We start from the raw sequence: 16,958 nt of genomic DNA on the forward strand, positions 1-16,958 counted from the left end.
ATGGATAAATAAAAACCTGAAGAATATGCAAATACAATTTATATATTTCTCATAAAATTAGGTGATTATCTAACCTTCATCCAGAAAAAAGAAGAGCCCACATACTCTGCAGTCATGATACTCGAGAATGTGTGGTCTTCCAGCAGGAAAACATGCAGTAATCCACGTGGCAGAGTTTACCTGTGACCAGCTGGGGTTAGTGTCCTATGCATTCCTTACATGCAACATATCAGGAGTGGCCAAACTGAATTTGTCAGTTGTGGCAATAAGTATAATGAAGATTTGTAGCAGGTCATGCTCATACAACAACATTTTGCTCAATTCTGGTAGATCTAAATCTGTATCTGTTACCTTGTCTTTAACGAGGAAATGTCAGAACTGACTTACCAAAAAAAAGTGGTTTGTTGGTTTGTTTGTTTGTTTTAATTACAGTCACGGTGAGTAAGACATAGCTCAGAACAACTAATGTGACTTAGTGATTCTCTCATCAGGAAATGCAGTTTCTACTTCCCTGTTTATTCTCCACATCTTGTAGTAAGTTAAGTTTCAGTGAAAGATAAATCTACAGGGTGAAAAGAAAAGAAAATTTACATGTGTTGATAAGATCATTCTGACAGGTTTTACCACGTATGTCAGTGTTTCTGGTGATGGACACAAGCTAGAGCTCCCTACTCTGACATTTTCACTGATGTCATTCCCCTTGACCCTCAATTTGAAAGTGGATAAAAATGTTTTCTATGTTTTCTTCTTTAAGAAATTAAATAAAGAATGCTGTCTAGACATGATCCTCTAATGACTTTCAGTCAGTGGTCATCAAGAGAAGAAAAGCACAGAATCTCATCCCCACAGAGGGTGACATTCAGTCAGGTAAGAAAATTCTCCCCAAAATCAGAGCTTCATCTTTAACATTCAATCAAAGGCTTTCACAGGTTCTTCCTACTCTGCACTCAGCCTTACCATATGGGATTGGCTCTGAGAATCTCACACCAGATGACTGACAAACATGTCATAGTACACTGATCTGGGACCAGATCCTGCCTCTCTTAATGATCTCCCGCAGGGACACTGCAATATTCTGGGATATTTCCTGGAGCCCTCTACTCTATACAGGTACACTTCCAAGTAGAAACAGAAGCTTTGATTCTCACTGGGACCCCTGCTCTGTCCAACCAACCTCTCTAGAAATATGATGTTCTAATCTCTCCTGATTAGAACATTGCACGGTCTCTCACTGTGCTAATTTAGTAAAGGTAAAAGAAAAACAAGAAAGAGCAAACTATGCAGGGAGCAATATATAAGATTCCTTTACTTAATGTATTTATCTGATATACACAAATATTGAGAAATATAGATTCATTTCATAATGGTCAAGAAAAGAGGAGGAGGAACCTCCATGCCAACAGTATATATAAATTGGAATCAATCCTGCATAAGCTCCAGCTAAAGCTTAGCTACGAGGTACTAACTCTTCTCATAAAGAAGCAATAGTTCTCCATCATTTGAAGCACACTGAGGACTCAGACAGCTGGACGCTGAGGGTGTAGTCTCCTCACTCGAATTCTGTACCTGCATCACAGAGCAATGAAATATTCCCAAAGAATTATTAAGGATGAGGTGGGGAGCCAAAATAAAAAAGATGAAACCACAGTCTGCCCTACCATCCGTTCTGCTGGATATTACCACCATCTTGGCCCAGTATGACCTTCCCACTTTTCTCTGGGCCTCCCTACTTCCCACCTCCATCATCTCATTATATCTTACCTACACTTGGAAACGACTCTAGTTTTTCCACTGATCTTCATCAACAAGCAATCCAAATAGCAACTGTGTATATAACTCCTTAGAAACCTCAGGTATGACTCAGTAATACATGACCTTCGAAGTCAAAAGTTTTCCTAATTCCCTTTATTATTATTTTTTCCAATTTCCATGTACTTACACTCTCAGGACCTCCACTGTCCTCAGGTTCGTCTTCCCTGCAAGATCTGTCAACCTAGACATAGACTTAAGTACCACCTTCTAATTATCTCCTAGGGAATCCAGTTTTTAAAAAAGCCAGTTTTAAGCAAGCCTTATGGACTTTATTAAAGACTCTTAAAGATAACCCATGGGAGATAGCAGTACCCCCACAGATATCTATTTAATACACCCTCAGAGTAATTTTTTTTCTTTTGTATAAAGTCTCTTCTGTCCAATGAAGACTCTCAGCTCTTCTTCTTCAACATATGCAGTGTCTCACCCTTCTGATTACTCTCTGCTGTATCCCAGGGCCACTCCCTTTCCTGATATTACATTCTTTCCCAATTTTGTATGTTAGTAACATCAAATAACATAAAGTATAACATGTTAATTATTATAAAGTGCACCGTTCAGTGATATTAAATACATTCATATTATTGGGCGATCAACATCGCCATTTATCTTTCTAATTCTTTTCTACGTTTTAAAACTGTAACTCTATATCCTTTAAACATAACTTTCCTTTTTGTTCCATAACCACCTGAAAAGCATCATTACCCTCCCAATTTCTATGGTTTTGACTACACTAAGTACCCCATATAATTGAAATAAGTAGTTGCATTGTTATGACTCACTAAAAGTCACAAAAATGGCATATTTGGTAGCTAAATTTCCTCAGGATTCATCCATGTTGTAGCATATTCCTAGATCTTTTCCTTCTTAACACTGAATAATATTGTATTATATGGGTATACCACACTTTGCTTATCCAGGAACTAGTGGATGAACATTTAGGTTGCTTTCATATTTTAGCTACTGTGATTATTACTGCTCTATACACTGGAGTACAAATATTACTTTAAGAACCCAATTTCAATTCCTTTGGGTATACCTCATAGTAAAAATTTCCTGGATCATGTAGTAATTCTATTTTTCAATATCTGAAAAATTGTCATACTCTTTTGCAAAGCAGCTGTATCATTCTACATTCCCACTGACAGAGCACAAAGCTTCCAACTCCCTCACATCCTCACCAATACTTGTTTTCTGCTTGTGTATGTGTGTGTGTGTGCTTGTGTGTGTATGCATGCACACAAATATATAAACATGCATTTAATGATATGGAGCATCTATTCAAGTGCTTAGTCATTTGAACATCTTTTTGAAGAACCATCTCTTCAAGTCTTTTATCCATTTTTGAATCAGGGTGTTTGCTTCTTGTTGAGTTGTAGGAGTTCTCTGTATTTTCTGAATAGAAATCTCTTGTGATAGATGGCTTTCAAATATTTTCTCCCATCTTGTGGGTTGCCATTTTATTCTGTTTACATCCCTTTGATACACATTTTTTTAAATATGTACTGCAAATTGTTTATTTTTTTGTTAGCTGTACCTTTGTTGTTCCTTCGTTTCATATTGAGGAAATCACTGCCAAATACAATGTCATGAAGCTCTTCTCCTGTGTCTTCTTCTAAGACTTTTTATTTTATTAGGTCTTATATTTAGTTTTTTGATATGTTTTCATTAATTTTTGCATATGATGTTAGGTAAGGGTCCATCTTCCTTCTTTTGCATGTTGACAAGACTTCTCAGCATCATTTGTTGAAAATACTATCCTTTCTACTTTGAAAAGACTTGGCAACTTGTCAAAACCCATTTGGCCATATATCAGGGTTTATTTCTGGGTGTTCTATTCTATTGGTCTTCAATAAGGGAAAAAATAGTATAACCTATCCAGGTTGATGAAGAACATAAAGAAAGACCAGGACTGAGAATTAGGAGGGCAATATAAAAAAGCAGGGAGTAAAAGACAGTGTGAGAGAAGATCTTGTACTTGCAAGTTCATGGAAATATGATCATGTTAAATCACTAAACGCCTGACTTTGAACAATACCGTAAATGTGCTAGCAAGAAACGTAACACTTACCCATCTCTGGGAAATACAGTATGGGCAAAAAGATAAACTACACACAAATATATTAAAAAGGGAAGGGTTTTCATGGTGTGAGAATATTGTGGGATTTGAAATACAATTTACTTCTGTTCTACCCTTGTCTCTAAAATTTATCAAAGTGTATATACAAGCAATTCCAATTCTGGTAATGTGCTTGACAGGTTTAATATGAACTTCAGCAGACCAGTAAATGTACATTCATAGTAGGACTGTTCCCTAATCCAAAAAACAAAACACAAAACCTGGAAAGACTAGAGTTCACTTTGTCAACACACATACAGATGCAGCGATGGTTAACGGTCCAAAAAAAGAAGGTGAGCATGGGTGCAAGAGGTTAATCCCCAGTCTGGTGTGGGTTGCAGAGTTTGAGGGTAAAACCGGTAGAAAATGCTTTTGTTCTACCCTTGATTTTTGAGGTATGGAAATTCACAGGTCACTACCTTCATTTCAAAATGAATGAATGCACTATTCAATTTTTTTTAAAACAGGAGAAGTAGACATGAGTGATAATAAATTTTAAACTGTCGCTAGTCAAATAAGATACTAAGAAAAATTAAATCATATGATTTAAGAATGAAGTGGAGAGATGGTCTAAGATGGTAGCATTCAAAGACCCAGAGCTTGATGCCTCTCATGGGCACACCAAAGTCACAACTGTTTACAGAACAGCAATTGATGAAAAAGGCCGGGACCTACCATAAAAGATGTTTTAGAGCTAAAGATATAAGGGAGGCACCTCGGCAAGACAGGAAGGAAGGGCAAAATCTCAACAGAGTCAAGACCCATCCCCCCAGGTGGGTGGCCCACAGATGGGAGAATAATTACAATTTCTGAGGTGCACCCAGGTGGCAAGGGGTATGAACCCAACATCAGGCTCCCAAGCCCAGGGACCCTGTGCTGGAAAGAAGGGTTCCTAGAAAGTTGGGCTTTGAAGACCAGTGGTGCTTATTTTCCAGAGAGCCAGAGGGTTGTGGGAAATAGAGATTCCACACTTAAAAGATGCTCACAGGGTTTCCCTGGTGGCTCAGTGGTTGAGAGTCCACCTGCTGATGCAGGGGACACGGGTTCGTGCCCCGTTCCGGGAGGATCCCACATGCCGCGGGGCGGCTGGGCCCATGACCCATGGCCGCTGAGCCTGCACGTCCGGAGCCTGTGCTCCGCAACGGGAGAGGCCACAGCAGTGAGAGGCCCGCATACTGCAAAAAAAAAAAAAAAAAAAAAAAAAAAGCTCACAAAATCCCACATGACCCGAGAATCAGAACAGAAGCAGTCATTTGAACGGATCCTGGGTCACACCTACCTCCTGATCTTGGAGAGTCTCCCAGAGAGTCCAGAGGCAACTACAGCACAGCCTCAGGGACATAGACACTGGCAGCAGCCACTTGGGGGAGCTCCTTCTACCTCGTGGCCAATGGTACCAGCAAGCATAATTTCAGAGTCCTCCCTCTATCTTTTTAGCCTCAGGGTCTAGCCCTACCCATTTCCACCAGACTATAGACACAAGTACTAGGATGCTGCAGGCCAAGCAACTGACTGAGCAGGGGCATAGCCCCATCCACCAGCAAACAGGCTGCTTTCAGACTCTCTCAATGCACAGCTGCCGCTGGACATGGGCCCAGCAACCAAAAGCCCCAGGACCAGCCTCCACACCTAAGTGGAGAGGCACCAGCCCCAGAGTCCTTGGCCCCTCTGACAAGTGAGCCTGCTCTGGCCTTGGAATCAGTCTCACCGTCGGCAGGTGATTACTGCACAGGGACTGGATGGAGTTTGGACCTACCCAACAGCAAATCTGCTCTAGCAGTGGGATCAGCCTCATACACCAACAGGCACACACCAGCTCCAGGAATACCACAGCCCAGTAGCCTGTGTGACCAGAACACTCACTTGCAGGCCAGAAGCAGCCATGGACTCACTTGGGTCTTGACCCTGCCCATCAGAATGACAGCACAAGATTAGGGATATCCCAGACCCTGCAGATAGCTGTGTGAGGAACAGCGATCCAACACCAACTCTGAGACTCCTGGGCCCTGCAGCCAGAACTCAGGACCTGTGTCTTCCTCCCAGTAGCCAGCATCACCCCAGTGACTGGGCACTAGTCCTGATACCACCTGGACTGCAATTCTACCCATAAGTGAACCAGCACTAGATTTGGTGTCCCACAGAGTCGTGCAGCCAACTGCCTTATGATTTAGCCTCACCAAGCAGCACAGACAGCCTCCATACAAGGCAGAGTCTGTCAAACAAGCAGTCTGGGGGCAGCCAAGCCTACCAGACCACCCACAGTAGTCAGCCCACCACAATAGAAGAGCCCAAGTAGCCAACATAGGGGGTACACCTAGAACATATAGTTCTAGTGACCAGGGGACAGTGGGCTTCTGGGACACATAGGACCTCTCCTACAAAAGGCCACTTCTAGAAGGTCAGGAAATGTAACGAACCTACTACATACATAGCAATAAAAACAGCAAGTTAAGAAAAATGAGGTGACACTGAAACACGATCCAAATGAAGGAACAAGATAAGAACTCAGAAGAAGATCTAAGTGAAGTGGAGGTAGCCAATCTCCTCAAAAAATACTTCAAGGTAATGACTATAAAGATGATCAAAGAACTCAGGAGAAGAATGGACGACCAGAGCAAGAAGGTAGAATTTTTTAAAAAAGAGAGCACTAAAGAACAAAAACAGAGATGAGGAATACAATAACTGAAATGAAAAATACACTAAAAGGAAACTACTGTAGACTAAATGACACAGAGGAATGAATCAGAAAACTGAAGAACAGAGTACTGGCAATCACTGAAGATGAACTGTAAAACAATAGATTAAAATGAAATGAAGAAAGTTGAACAGACATGTGAAACATCAAGTGTACTAATATTTGCATTATACTGGTCCCAGAAGCAAAAAGGAAAGAGAAAGCAGTGTAGAGCATACCTGAAGACATAAGAGCTGAAAACTTCCATAACCTGGGAAAGAAAACAGACATCCAAGTCCAGTAAACACAGTAAGGCCAAAACAGGATCAACCCAAAGAGGACCACACCAAGACTCATTGTAATTAAAATGGCAAAAAAATAAAGATAAAAAGACACTATTAAAAGGAGCAAAGGAAAAGCAACAAGTTACAAACAGGCGAACTTGCATTAAGTTATCAGCTGACTTTTCAGGATAACCTCTGCATGCCAGAAGGGAGTGGCATGGTATATTTAAAGTCATGAAAGGGAAAAGCCTATAACCAAAAATACTCTACCCAGCAAGGCTCTCCTTCAGATTTGATGGTGAGATCTAAAGTTTTACAGAGAAGCAAAACTAAAAGAGCACAGCATCGCCAAACCAGTTTTATGAGAAATCTTACAGGGGCTTTTCTCAGTGAAAAAGAAAAGGCCACGACTGAAACATAAAAATTAGAAAAGGAAACTTACTAAAGGAAAAACCTCATTGGATAAGGCAAATATTCAACAAAGACAGTAAATGAACCACGTACACAGCTAATAGGAAGGATGAAAGAAAACAGTAATAAAATCATCTGTATTCACAATAAGAAGTTAAGGGACACACAAAACAAGTAGATGTAAAATATAAGGTCAAATTCAGTAACTGTGGGGGAGCAGAGTAACAATGCAGGGTTGTTAGTGTCCACGTGAAATTAAGAGCTCAGCAACTGAAATAATCACACACACACACACACACACAACTGAAAGAAATCCAAACATCATATTAAAGATAGTCCTCACATCACAGATGAATAAAAGGGGAAGAAAGGAACAGTGAAGAAATTAAAGAGGGATTCTAAAAATACCCAAGAGAAATGAAAATGAACACACAGTGATCCAAAGTCTATGGGACACAGCCAACGCAGTTCACAGGGGGAAGTTATAGCGATACAAGCTTATTCTTAGGAAACAAGAAAAATATCAAATAAACAACCTAACATTACACCTGAAGGAATTAGAAAAAGAAGAAAAAAACAAAACTCAAAGCTGTCAGAAAGAAAAAAATTAAGAAAACAATACCATAGGCAATCACACTAAAAATAATAAGATACCTAAGAACAAACACACCTAAGCAGGTAAAAGACATGTACTCAGAAATGTATCAGCCATTGGTGAAAGAAGTTGAAGGCAACAGAAAAAGATGAGAAAATATAGCAGGTGCATGGACTGGAAGAATTAATACTGTTAAAATAACCATACTGCCAAAGACAATCTACAGATTTAATGCAATCCCTATCAGAATACCAAAGCATTTTCATAGAACTTGAAAAAGTAATTTTAAAATTTGTATAGAAACACAAAGACCCCAAATAGCCAAACAATCTTGAGAAAGAACAGAGCTGGAGGCATCAGGCACCTTTACTTCAGATTATACTGCAAAGCGACAGTAATCAAAGAGCATTGGACCGGAGCAAAAACAGACACAAAGATCACTGGAATAGAATAGAGATCCCAGAAATAAGCCCACACATGTATATTTAATTGATTTATGACAAAGCAGGCAATATGGAGAAAGAACTGTCTCTTCAATAAGTGGTACCAGGAAAACTGGTCAGCTACATGGAAAAGAATAAAATTAGAGTATTTTAGCACACCGTATATAAAATAAACGCAAAAGTGAATAAAGACCTAAATGTAGGACCATAAAACCCCGAGAGGAAAATACAGAACATTCTTCAACATAAATGATAGCAACAGTTTTGCGTTCAGTCTACTAAGACAAATGAAACAAAAGCAAAAATAAACAAATGGGACTTCACTATACTTAAAAGATTTTGCACAGCAAAGGAAACCAAAGACAAAATGAAAAGACAACCTGCTGAAGGAGAGACAATATTTGCACATGATAAGAGGTTAACACCAAAAAGATGACCAAGCAAGGGTTCATATCTAAACTACAGAAACAGCACATACAACTCAATATCAGAACTGCACCCAAAATATTTTTTTAAAAAATGAGAAGACCTAAATAGACATTTTTCCAAGGAAAAAATACAGATAGACAGCCAGAATGCACAAAGATGCTAAACATAGCTAATCGGCAATAAAATGCAAATCAAAACTATGAGATATATCACCTCAGTCTTGTCAGAATGGCTGTCATCAAAAAGGTCACAAATAACAAAGGTTAGTGAGGATGTGGAGAAAGGGAAACTCTTGTAAACTCTTGATGTGAATGTGAAGTAGTGCAGCTACTGTGGAAAGAAGAATGGAGGTTCCACAAAAAACTAAAAATAGAACTACCATAATATCCAGCAATTTCCCTCTTGGGTATATCAGAAGAAAACAAAAACACTATTTAAAAAAAAAAAATAACTGCACACCAATGTTCATAACAGCGTTATTTGCCATAGCCAAGATATAGAGTCAAACTAAGTGTTCATCGGTAGGTTAGGGGATAAAAAATGATATTTATGATGACTTCAGCAAAAAAGGAAATGTTGCTATTTGCAAGAACATGGATGGACTTGGAGGGTATTGTGCTTAGTAAAATAAGCCGCAGAGAAAACAAGCCTGGTAGGTTATCACTTACACGTGGCATCTAAAACATTGAATACAACAACAACAATGAAACAGACTCACAGATTAAAGAACAGACTAGTGGTTACCAGCAGCGAGAGACAGGGCGGAGCAGCAAAATAGTGGTAGGAGGTTCTGAGGAAGAATCCACTATGTGTAAAATCAATCATCTACAGTGACGTTCTGCATAGCATGGGGAATAGAGCCACTCTTTTATAATAAGTATAAATGGAGAAGAACCTAAACATTTATGAGTCACCATGTTGTACCTCTGAAACTAATATAATAATGCAAATTAACTATAGATCAATAAAATATAAAGTAAGAAACAATAAAGGGGAGACAGATTATTAGATAGAAATCAATTAAATAAACACAAGTTTCGGAAATCAAGGAATTAAAAAACAACATGTAAGACAACATTGGCCTTTAAAGTGTACGATCTATTCATTTAAAAGAAATCATTTAAGTGGTGAAAAATGGTACCCATTCTCACAATTTTGTATATCTAGGATAAATTATTATCTACAAAAATATGTTACAAATATTCACTCAAAAAGAAAGAGAAAATTTGGATTAACCTATTTTAGTATACAAATTTAATATCAAAGTCTCTATGTGACATTGATGTGAATAAGTTCTGTTAACCACTTCTAGTTTCTTTGTGATGTAAAATCTTTTAAAGCATAAAAATCAGCCTTTCTACATCATTCCATTAGACATACATAGAAGTTAAAAGAAATGAGAAGACAGAAAAATCAACCAGGAAGGTGAATTTACTGAGAAACAGCCATTCGTTCTCCCTCCTCCTTTGCTTTTCCTCCTTTTCCAGGTCTCTTTCGGTTCCAATCAAGAGAAGTCTTGAGAATTCTGAGAATATTTCTTTGAGGGCTTCAAACCACCATACCTATGTCCTCTGCCACAACTACACACACGGGAACAAAAATAAACCTCTGCTATCTACTCATGTAGGAGAGATTCATGCAAAATAAACTCCTACATGGAGACCAACAGGTGAGTTTTCTACCTGTTCTTTATAATGTCCTTCCATTATAGTAAATCCCACACATTATGAGGCAGAAGGGGTTATGTGAGCTCTTCCTTGAAGTCAAAAACCTTGCATTCATTTCAAGTACCTGGTGATCATAGGGTACAGCCAGGGAAGGTGCCATCACCCTCGGGGGGTGGGGGGGTGGGCGGTGAATGGGCTTCCGCAACCATGCACCTCCTGATGAACAGATTCTGAAGAAACAAAGGGCGGTCACACCGCAGCCAGCCTGTCAGACTGTCGGGCCACTGGGCAACCCCACCAGTCTGGAAGTGCCCCATAAGTTGCTCAAAGCAAAACTCTGCCCCCCCGTGAAGCCAGGCAATTTGGGCCAGAGAGTCAGAGGAGACCGGTAATCAACTCCTCCTCTCTGCTCACCTCCTTGGGGTTACAGCAACCCCACCTCCAAACCCAACTCTGATCCTGGAGTGCCAAGGTGGGAGCGCAGGTGGGTTCTGCCGGTGCTTCAGCGCCTTCTGGGAAGCCCCCTAGTTTGAATATGATTTGAGTTTGATCCTGAGAAACCATCAGAACTTCCCACCAGAGATAAATGAGGAGATTCTGGCCTTTATTAGTACGCACGGTGAACCCGGTTGCCCTGGCTGTACTTGCCAACCCTCCTATTTTACGCACCTATGTTTATCCACCTTCCTCCCTGTGAGTACCTTTGACTAACCCTGAGCTCAGACTCCTGACCTATTACAGTGACTTTTTCAGTCTTTCTTTAAAAATGTACAGGTAGGGCTTCTCTGGTGGCGCAGTGGTTGAGAGTCCGCCTGCAATGCGGGGGACACAGGTTCATGCCCCAGTACGGGAGGATCCCACATGCCGCGGAGCGGCTAGGCCTATGAGCCATGGCCGCTGAGCCTGTGCGTCCGGAGCCTGTGCTCCACGATGAGAGAAACCACAACAGTGAGCGGCCCGCGTACCGCAAAAAAAAAAAAAAAAAAAAAAAAAAAGACAGGTAATAAAATGAATTTAACCTAGAAGCAGCAGCTCAGTAAGGGAAATAAAATCATCAGAAGTTATCTAATCACAGCCACAGCCATCCAGGGCCCTGTCTTATCTGCTGGGGCATAAGAATGGGACCTTCCTAAACCTGAAGGGCATCCAATCAAATAAGTTGATTATGCTCACCTCTGGCTCTTGGAGGGATTGCTAGGCAGTCTACCCAGGGTATACTGACTGCAAAACACGGTCATGGTTTTGAAACACCTATGCTCCAGAAAAGATTTTTGCGGTGCATGGGGAAGGTTTCTTTTTGACATCAAGCAAAAAATAAGTCACCAAGCCCTTTGAGCACAGGGCTTCTTAAGAGGGAAGTAGAAGGAAGGAATGGGCAGAAAACATGATCTCCTCGGAAGTGCAGGGCGTTTTTCCAAAAGAGTAGGATTTAGTCTCAGTTTAAGGAGAACACCTTTAAATAGCTGGGACAGCTCCAAACTGCAGTTTAGGGAACGAGTGCTCCAAAAGAACAGTGCTTTACAAGTCCTGGCCAGGCAGCAAGAGGATGAAGAGTTGGTTTTGCATAGTTTTGAATGCAGGAGTAAAGAAACCGAGGCATCTCTGACTAAAAGGGCCTGAGATCCTATGGCATCAGTGGGTCAGTCAGTTGCAGGGGGCAGGGGGTGTGGGGGGCGATATTTCTCTCTCAACATCTCCCAGGGCAGCCACCCCTCCCAACCCCACCCCCCTACTCCCTTCACCCTTCCTCCCTCCACTGTTGGGTCCCCAGGGACAGCACTTCTTAAGCTGGAGCGCTCAAGCACCATCTCTGCAGTCTGGATTCTTCCTGGAGCCTGGCAAGTTCTGGGACAGGAAGCCAGGTCTGCAAGGCCGCTGGGGTGCAGTCAGCCCTGGAGGTCTGGAGGGGAAATGGAGCCCTGAAGCCCACCCACGTCCTTGAAGCCGAGGGAGGAACACATCCTTCTAACAGTACTTCTCAGGGGTCAGCATGCTCCCCACCCGACGGTGATCCATACTCACTTGAGGCAACAAGGACTGCCTCTAACCGGCCCCCTCGATTGCGCCTTAAGGGTCCTCGCACATGTGTGATAGCGCAGGCCCTGGATCTCTTTAGTCAGCCTAGGCCAGTGCTGCCGGGGTCCCTCCAGTCCCATCCCCCAGCCCCTCCCTCTGGGACTGTATCTAATAGAAGAAAGAGCACAGAGGGATTGGCTAAATCAAGGGACCTGGGAGCCTGGGTATGAGTTTGAAGACCGAGAACCTAAGGCACAAGTACATATTATTGGAGACTCTTGTGGGGTGTGTGGGGTGAGGTTAGGAGGCTGAGAGGCTGAGTCGACCTGGTGAGTCCAGCCCCAGGACACCACACAGCCCCGTCCCCCCTTCCCTGCCATCAGACAAGGGGTGCCGCAACTCCAGCCGGGACTCTGCACTTCCCCCTCCCTGATTCTCCTCCAGAAGAGCAGGTGGTCCCGCTCTGAGGGCAGCGGCAAGACAACGGACCAAGTCCCCCGGCTCTAAGGCACTCCTGGAAGCTCTTCCTGCACAGCAGTGCCGGCTTGGAGCAAACCCGAGCACCGCCAAAGTTGGTCTCATCCTGCAGCGGAGGGACGCAGGGTTTAAGCCAGCTGCCCTGGCTTTAAAGCAACCAGCCCCCCCTTTAAGTCAGGTGACCCGACTTTAAATCACTGTGTGCCCCTCGAGCCTGCAACTTCAAAAGTTGGGAACTTCACTTTGATCCCAGCACCTCACATAGCTGAAGGCACACTAGTCACCCCCAAGCCTGGCTTAGAGGCAGGATATAAGGTAAGGGGATGGGCGTGCACTCATGGTGATGAGGGTGCACTTCACGTACCAGAAGGGTGCAGGCACCCTGGGGTACAGCTACCAGTGCACGGTACAGCAGCTCCCTGGCAAAGCTGGCGAGGCCCAGGGAGAGCAGGCACACCCATGCGTGCAGAGGTTCCAGGACGGGAGCTGGGGCACAGCCAGCCGGGAGGGTGTGAAAGTGGAGGATCTGAGCCTTTTGAGAAAGGCAGACACAGAGGATGGATGAGAAACAAAGACCAGATGAAATATGGATTTGAAAAACACACCCTGCTCTTGAAATTGGGGTGGGGGGCACCCCAGACTTGAGACTTCTTACTCCCCAGTACCTAGTGCTTTGGCCTTTGCCCAATTACTTATAAAATGTACTGATAATATCTAACCCATAGAATACCGCATTTGTAGTGGTATTGCATGTTAATGTTTCTATAGTGGAAAAATCTTTTCTACAAGAAACATGTACACTATCTGAAATCAATTAAAACCCCTCTTTATAAAGTACTATATTGGACTTCCCTGGTGGCGCAGTGGTTAAGAATATGCCTGCCAACGCAGGGGACATGGGTTCGAGCCCTGGTCAGGGAAGATCTCGCATGCTGCGGAGCAGCTATGCCCATGCGCCACAACTAGTGAACCTGCAGGCCACAACTACTGAAGCCCGTGGGCCTAGAGCCAGTGTTCCACAACAAGCGCAGCAAGAGAAGCCACTGCAATGAGAAGCCCGCGCACCACAACAAAGAGTAGCCCCCGCTCGCCGCAACTGGAGAAAGCCCACGCACAGCAACGAAGACCCAACACAGCCAAAAATTAATTAATTAATTAATTAATTTTTAAAAGTACTATATCCTTCTGTACAACTTCTCTGGGAAGCACAGAGATGGCGTGGGAGAGTGAGAAAGACCAATATTTACTGCACATCTCTCATGCAGGTGCTCTGCTGGCTCAGATACATTTATCCCCACTTTACAAAGGAGGAAATAAGCTCAGAGAGGTTTAGTAATTTTCCCAAAGCCAAACAGCTATTGAGTGGCAGAACCAAGATCTGAACCAAGTCTGTTACCTCCAAAGCCTAAGTCCTCATCACAACAAAACTCAATTAATATTTACATTTATCGAATTACATTGCAGCCTGGGGAGTTCTTGGCACAATCCTGAATAAGAGTGAGAAAGAAAGAAATAGCATTGTTCCTACAGTCAACCAAAATTTTTGGAGCAGCGGCTAGATGCCTGGTCCTTTTTGGGGTTCAGCAGTGATCACGACAGGAAAAGTCGTGCTTTCATGAACCATGTAGTGGGGAGGAGAGACGGGTGCAACTTGGGTGAGGGATTTCACCTTGCTGGGCCTCTGTTTTCTCATCTGGAAAATGGGATGGGTGTTCCTCATTTTCTGGGATTGTCCGGCTGGACATTCTCTGATTCCATAAGAAGCATTTGTTTTCCTGTTTCTTTAAAATTCATTCAAGCCATGAGCCATGATGCATGTTGTTAGCTGCTCCCCAAATCACTCTTCCCCACCCTTTTCCTGTGATCAGGTCTTTCCCCAAACATGACTCACAATCAGTCAAGTCACAGAACCTAAGGGGCACCCAGCAGAAAAATTCCAACCCTTGCTTCTCAGGAGCTCTGCGGTCTACCTGCCAGGTAAACTTAACTCACCTGGGACAAGGTGGCCATCCCTGGTTTCACATCAACATGATCTCAGGCACAAACCTCCTTTTTTTCCATTTGGTCTTTAAGTTACTTGTTGAAACAACTGTACAAATATGACAAAGGTATAAAATCAGGCATCTTCTGCCCCCAGCGCCTACTAATACATGATGTTCTGCCACTTTAATGATAAAGATAGAACATTTCAACATTCTGCTGCCCTCATTATTTGTCATTTTTGTTGATATTTCTATTGAATACATCTTTCAATATTTTAACAATGGAACATTTATTTAGGTTGCTCCAGACCCAGCCTTTAGTGGTAAGGGATTTGTTGTCATATTTCTATTATGTTTCCTTTAAAAACCATTATCCTATTTAAATGGATTAAGTCAATTCTATAGGCATTTATCTTATGATATTCATGAAGTTAATCCATAGAGGGCAGTGGTACAATTGATCGCACTTGAGAACCTCTAGTAACACAGTTAAGTTTACATATTATCTACATGTAAACCGAAGTACATGCCGAGTGAGATTCTCCTACCCTTTTCACTCTGTGCCCCTCAAGCCTGTGAGAAATGGAATATTTCTTGCCATCTCAGTAAACAAAGGATATCACAGTCATCAGCCCTTGCAGCCCTCCAGTGTGAGCCGCGAGCCCTGAGGATCTCAGGATATGCAAATACAGAATGCAGGCCCCAGAGCGCTGAGGTGCATATGAAAGGAAGGAATTCAGGGAGCCCAGACTCTGGCATCTCCGCAAACAAAGAAAAGCGCCGCATTCCTCACGTTGGGAGAGCCGGTTTGCCTTAGTTAACAATCACCTGCTGATGGTCCCCATTACCTGCGCCAGTGCCCTGCCCTGTCCCCTCCCCCCGGTCCTTTAGCTCAGGGAGGAAGGAGGGCAGAGGGACTCCGCTGAATAAGGGGCCTGCGAGCCTCGGGAGGAGTTTTTAGCCGCCTTCCCCGCAGTCGGGGGGAGGCGCGCTGACGCTGCAGCCGGGCCCTGCGCCTCCCTTGCCCCGTTTCCCCTCAGGACACTCAGGCCGACCCCCTCCCCACGCCCCCCAGGCCCCGCGAGCCAGGCCGAGGGCAGGGGCGAGAGGAGGGACCGAAGTTCCCCGGAACCAAACGCTGGGGGCCGCCCTTTCTGCACAGCAGCGGCGGGTGGCAGCGAACCCCTGCCCCTCAGAAGCTGGTCTTGCCCTGCCGCCCGGGCACCTGACCAGGCGGAGGGTCGGCGCCCGCTTACCCGGCCCGCCGTCCGCACGACTGTCGCGGCTTCGGCCTCCGGGGCCCCTCCAGAGCCGGCAGCGTCAGTGAGGCCGCCCTCGCCGCGGGCTCCGGGGCAGTTCCGTGAAGGCGGAGGGAAGAGACCCCGAGCCGGGAGCTCCAGCTCTGCGGAAACGCGGGCTCCGTTCTGGGCGCAGCGGGTGGGACCGCTCTGCCCTGAGGCCTTCTGGGAGGGACGGAGGCCCCGGGGGAGGGAGCCGCCAGAAGCGCAGGGCCCCGTCGGGGGTCCTGGAGGGGCGGCTCGGCCTGAGGGCCACGCCCACTGTGACCGCAGCCCAGGCATTTTTCCTGGAGTCCTACACTACAAAGTTAGAAAGATACACGGTCTATAGTAAATATTCACAAATGATTGTTGCTGCTGTGCTTACTATCCTATTAAAGGTGTAAAATCCATAAAACACTTTAAGTTCAAAATTAAATATGAATTTTTACCTTTCTAATTATGTCTCTGCTATTCACAATTGTCGTTAATGAATCAGAGACTGTGGCATCACTAGTTAAAAGTGAGCTTGTTAAAAAAATAGAACTCAGGCCCACCGGACCTACTGAATCACAATCTGAACTTTTACAATCTCCCCAGTGTCCTTGTGTACCCATGAATAGTTGAAAGGTACATTTCTACCTCGACACGTCTTTTCTGTCTGAGAAATACACACATTTTATCCAATTTGATATAAATAAAACACTCAAAAATGCATATGCCTGTATTGAAACCATCATTTTATCATTTCTTTTCCAGATAAGTATAGTCT

At 43.6% G+C, this 16,958-nt stretch overlaps 1 long non-coding RNA gene across 1 annotated transcript; it reads right to left on the minus strand.

Moving 5' to 3' along the window:
• Nucleotides 1-1,357: 1,357 nt before the first annotated feature.
• Nucleotides 1,358-16,363, minus strand: LOC309797609. The gene is made up of 3 exons (XR_014292732.1): nucleotides 16,166-16,363; nucleotides 14,920-15,016; nucleotides 1,358-1,566 (listed from the first exon to the last, which is right to left on the minus strand). It is a non-coding gene; the product is annotated as an uncharacterized lncRNA (long non-coding RNA).
• Nucleotides 16,364-16,958: the final 595 nt, after the last annotated feature.

This window comes from Mesoplodon mirus (genome assembly GCF_964341445.2).
Source record: "Mesoplodon mirus genome assembly, contig: HAP1_SCAFFOLD_796, whole genome shotgun sequence".
In the NCBI taxonomy this organism is placed as follows: domain Eukaryota; kingdom Metazoa; phylum Chordata; class Mammalia; order Artiodactyla; family Ziphiidae; genus Mesoplodon; species Mesoplodon mirus.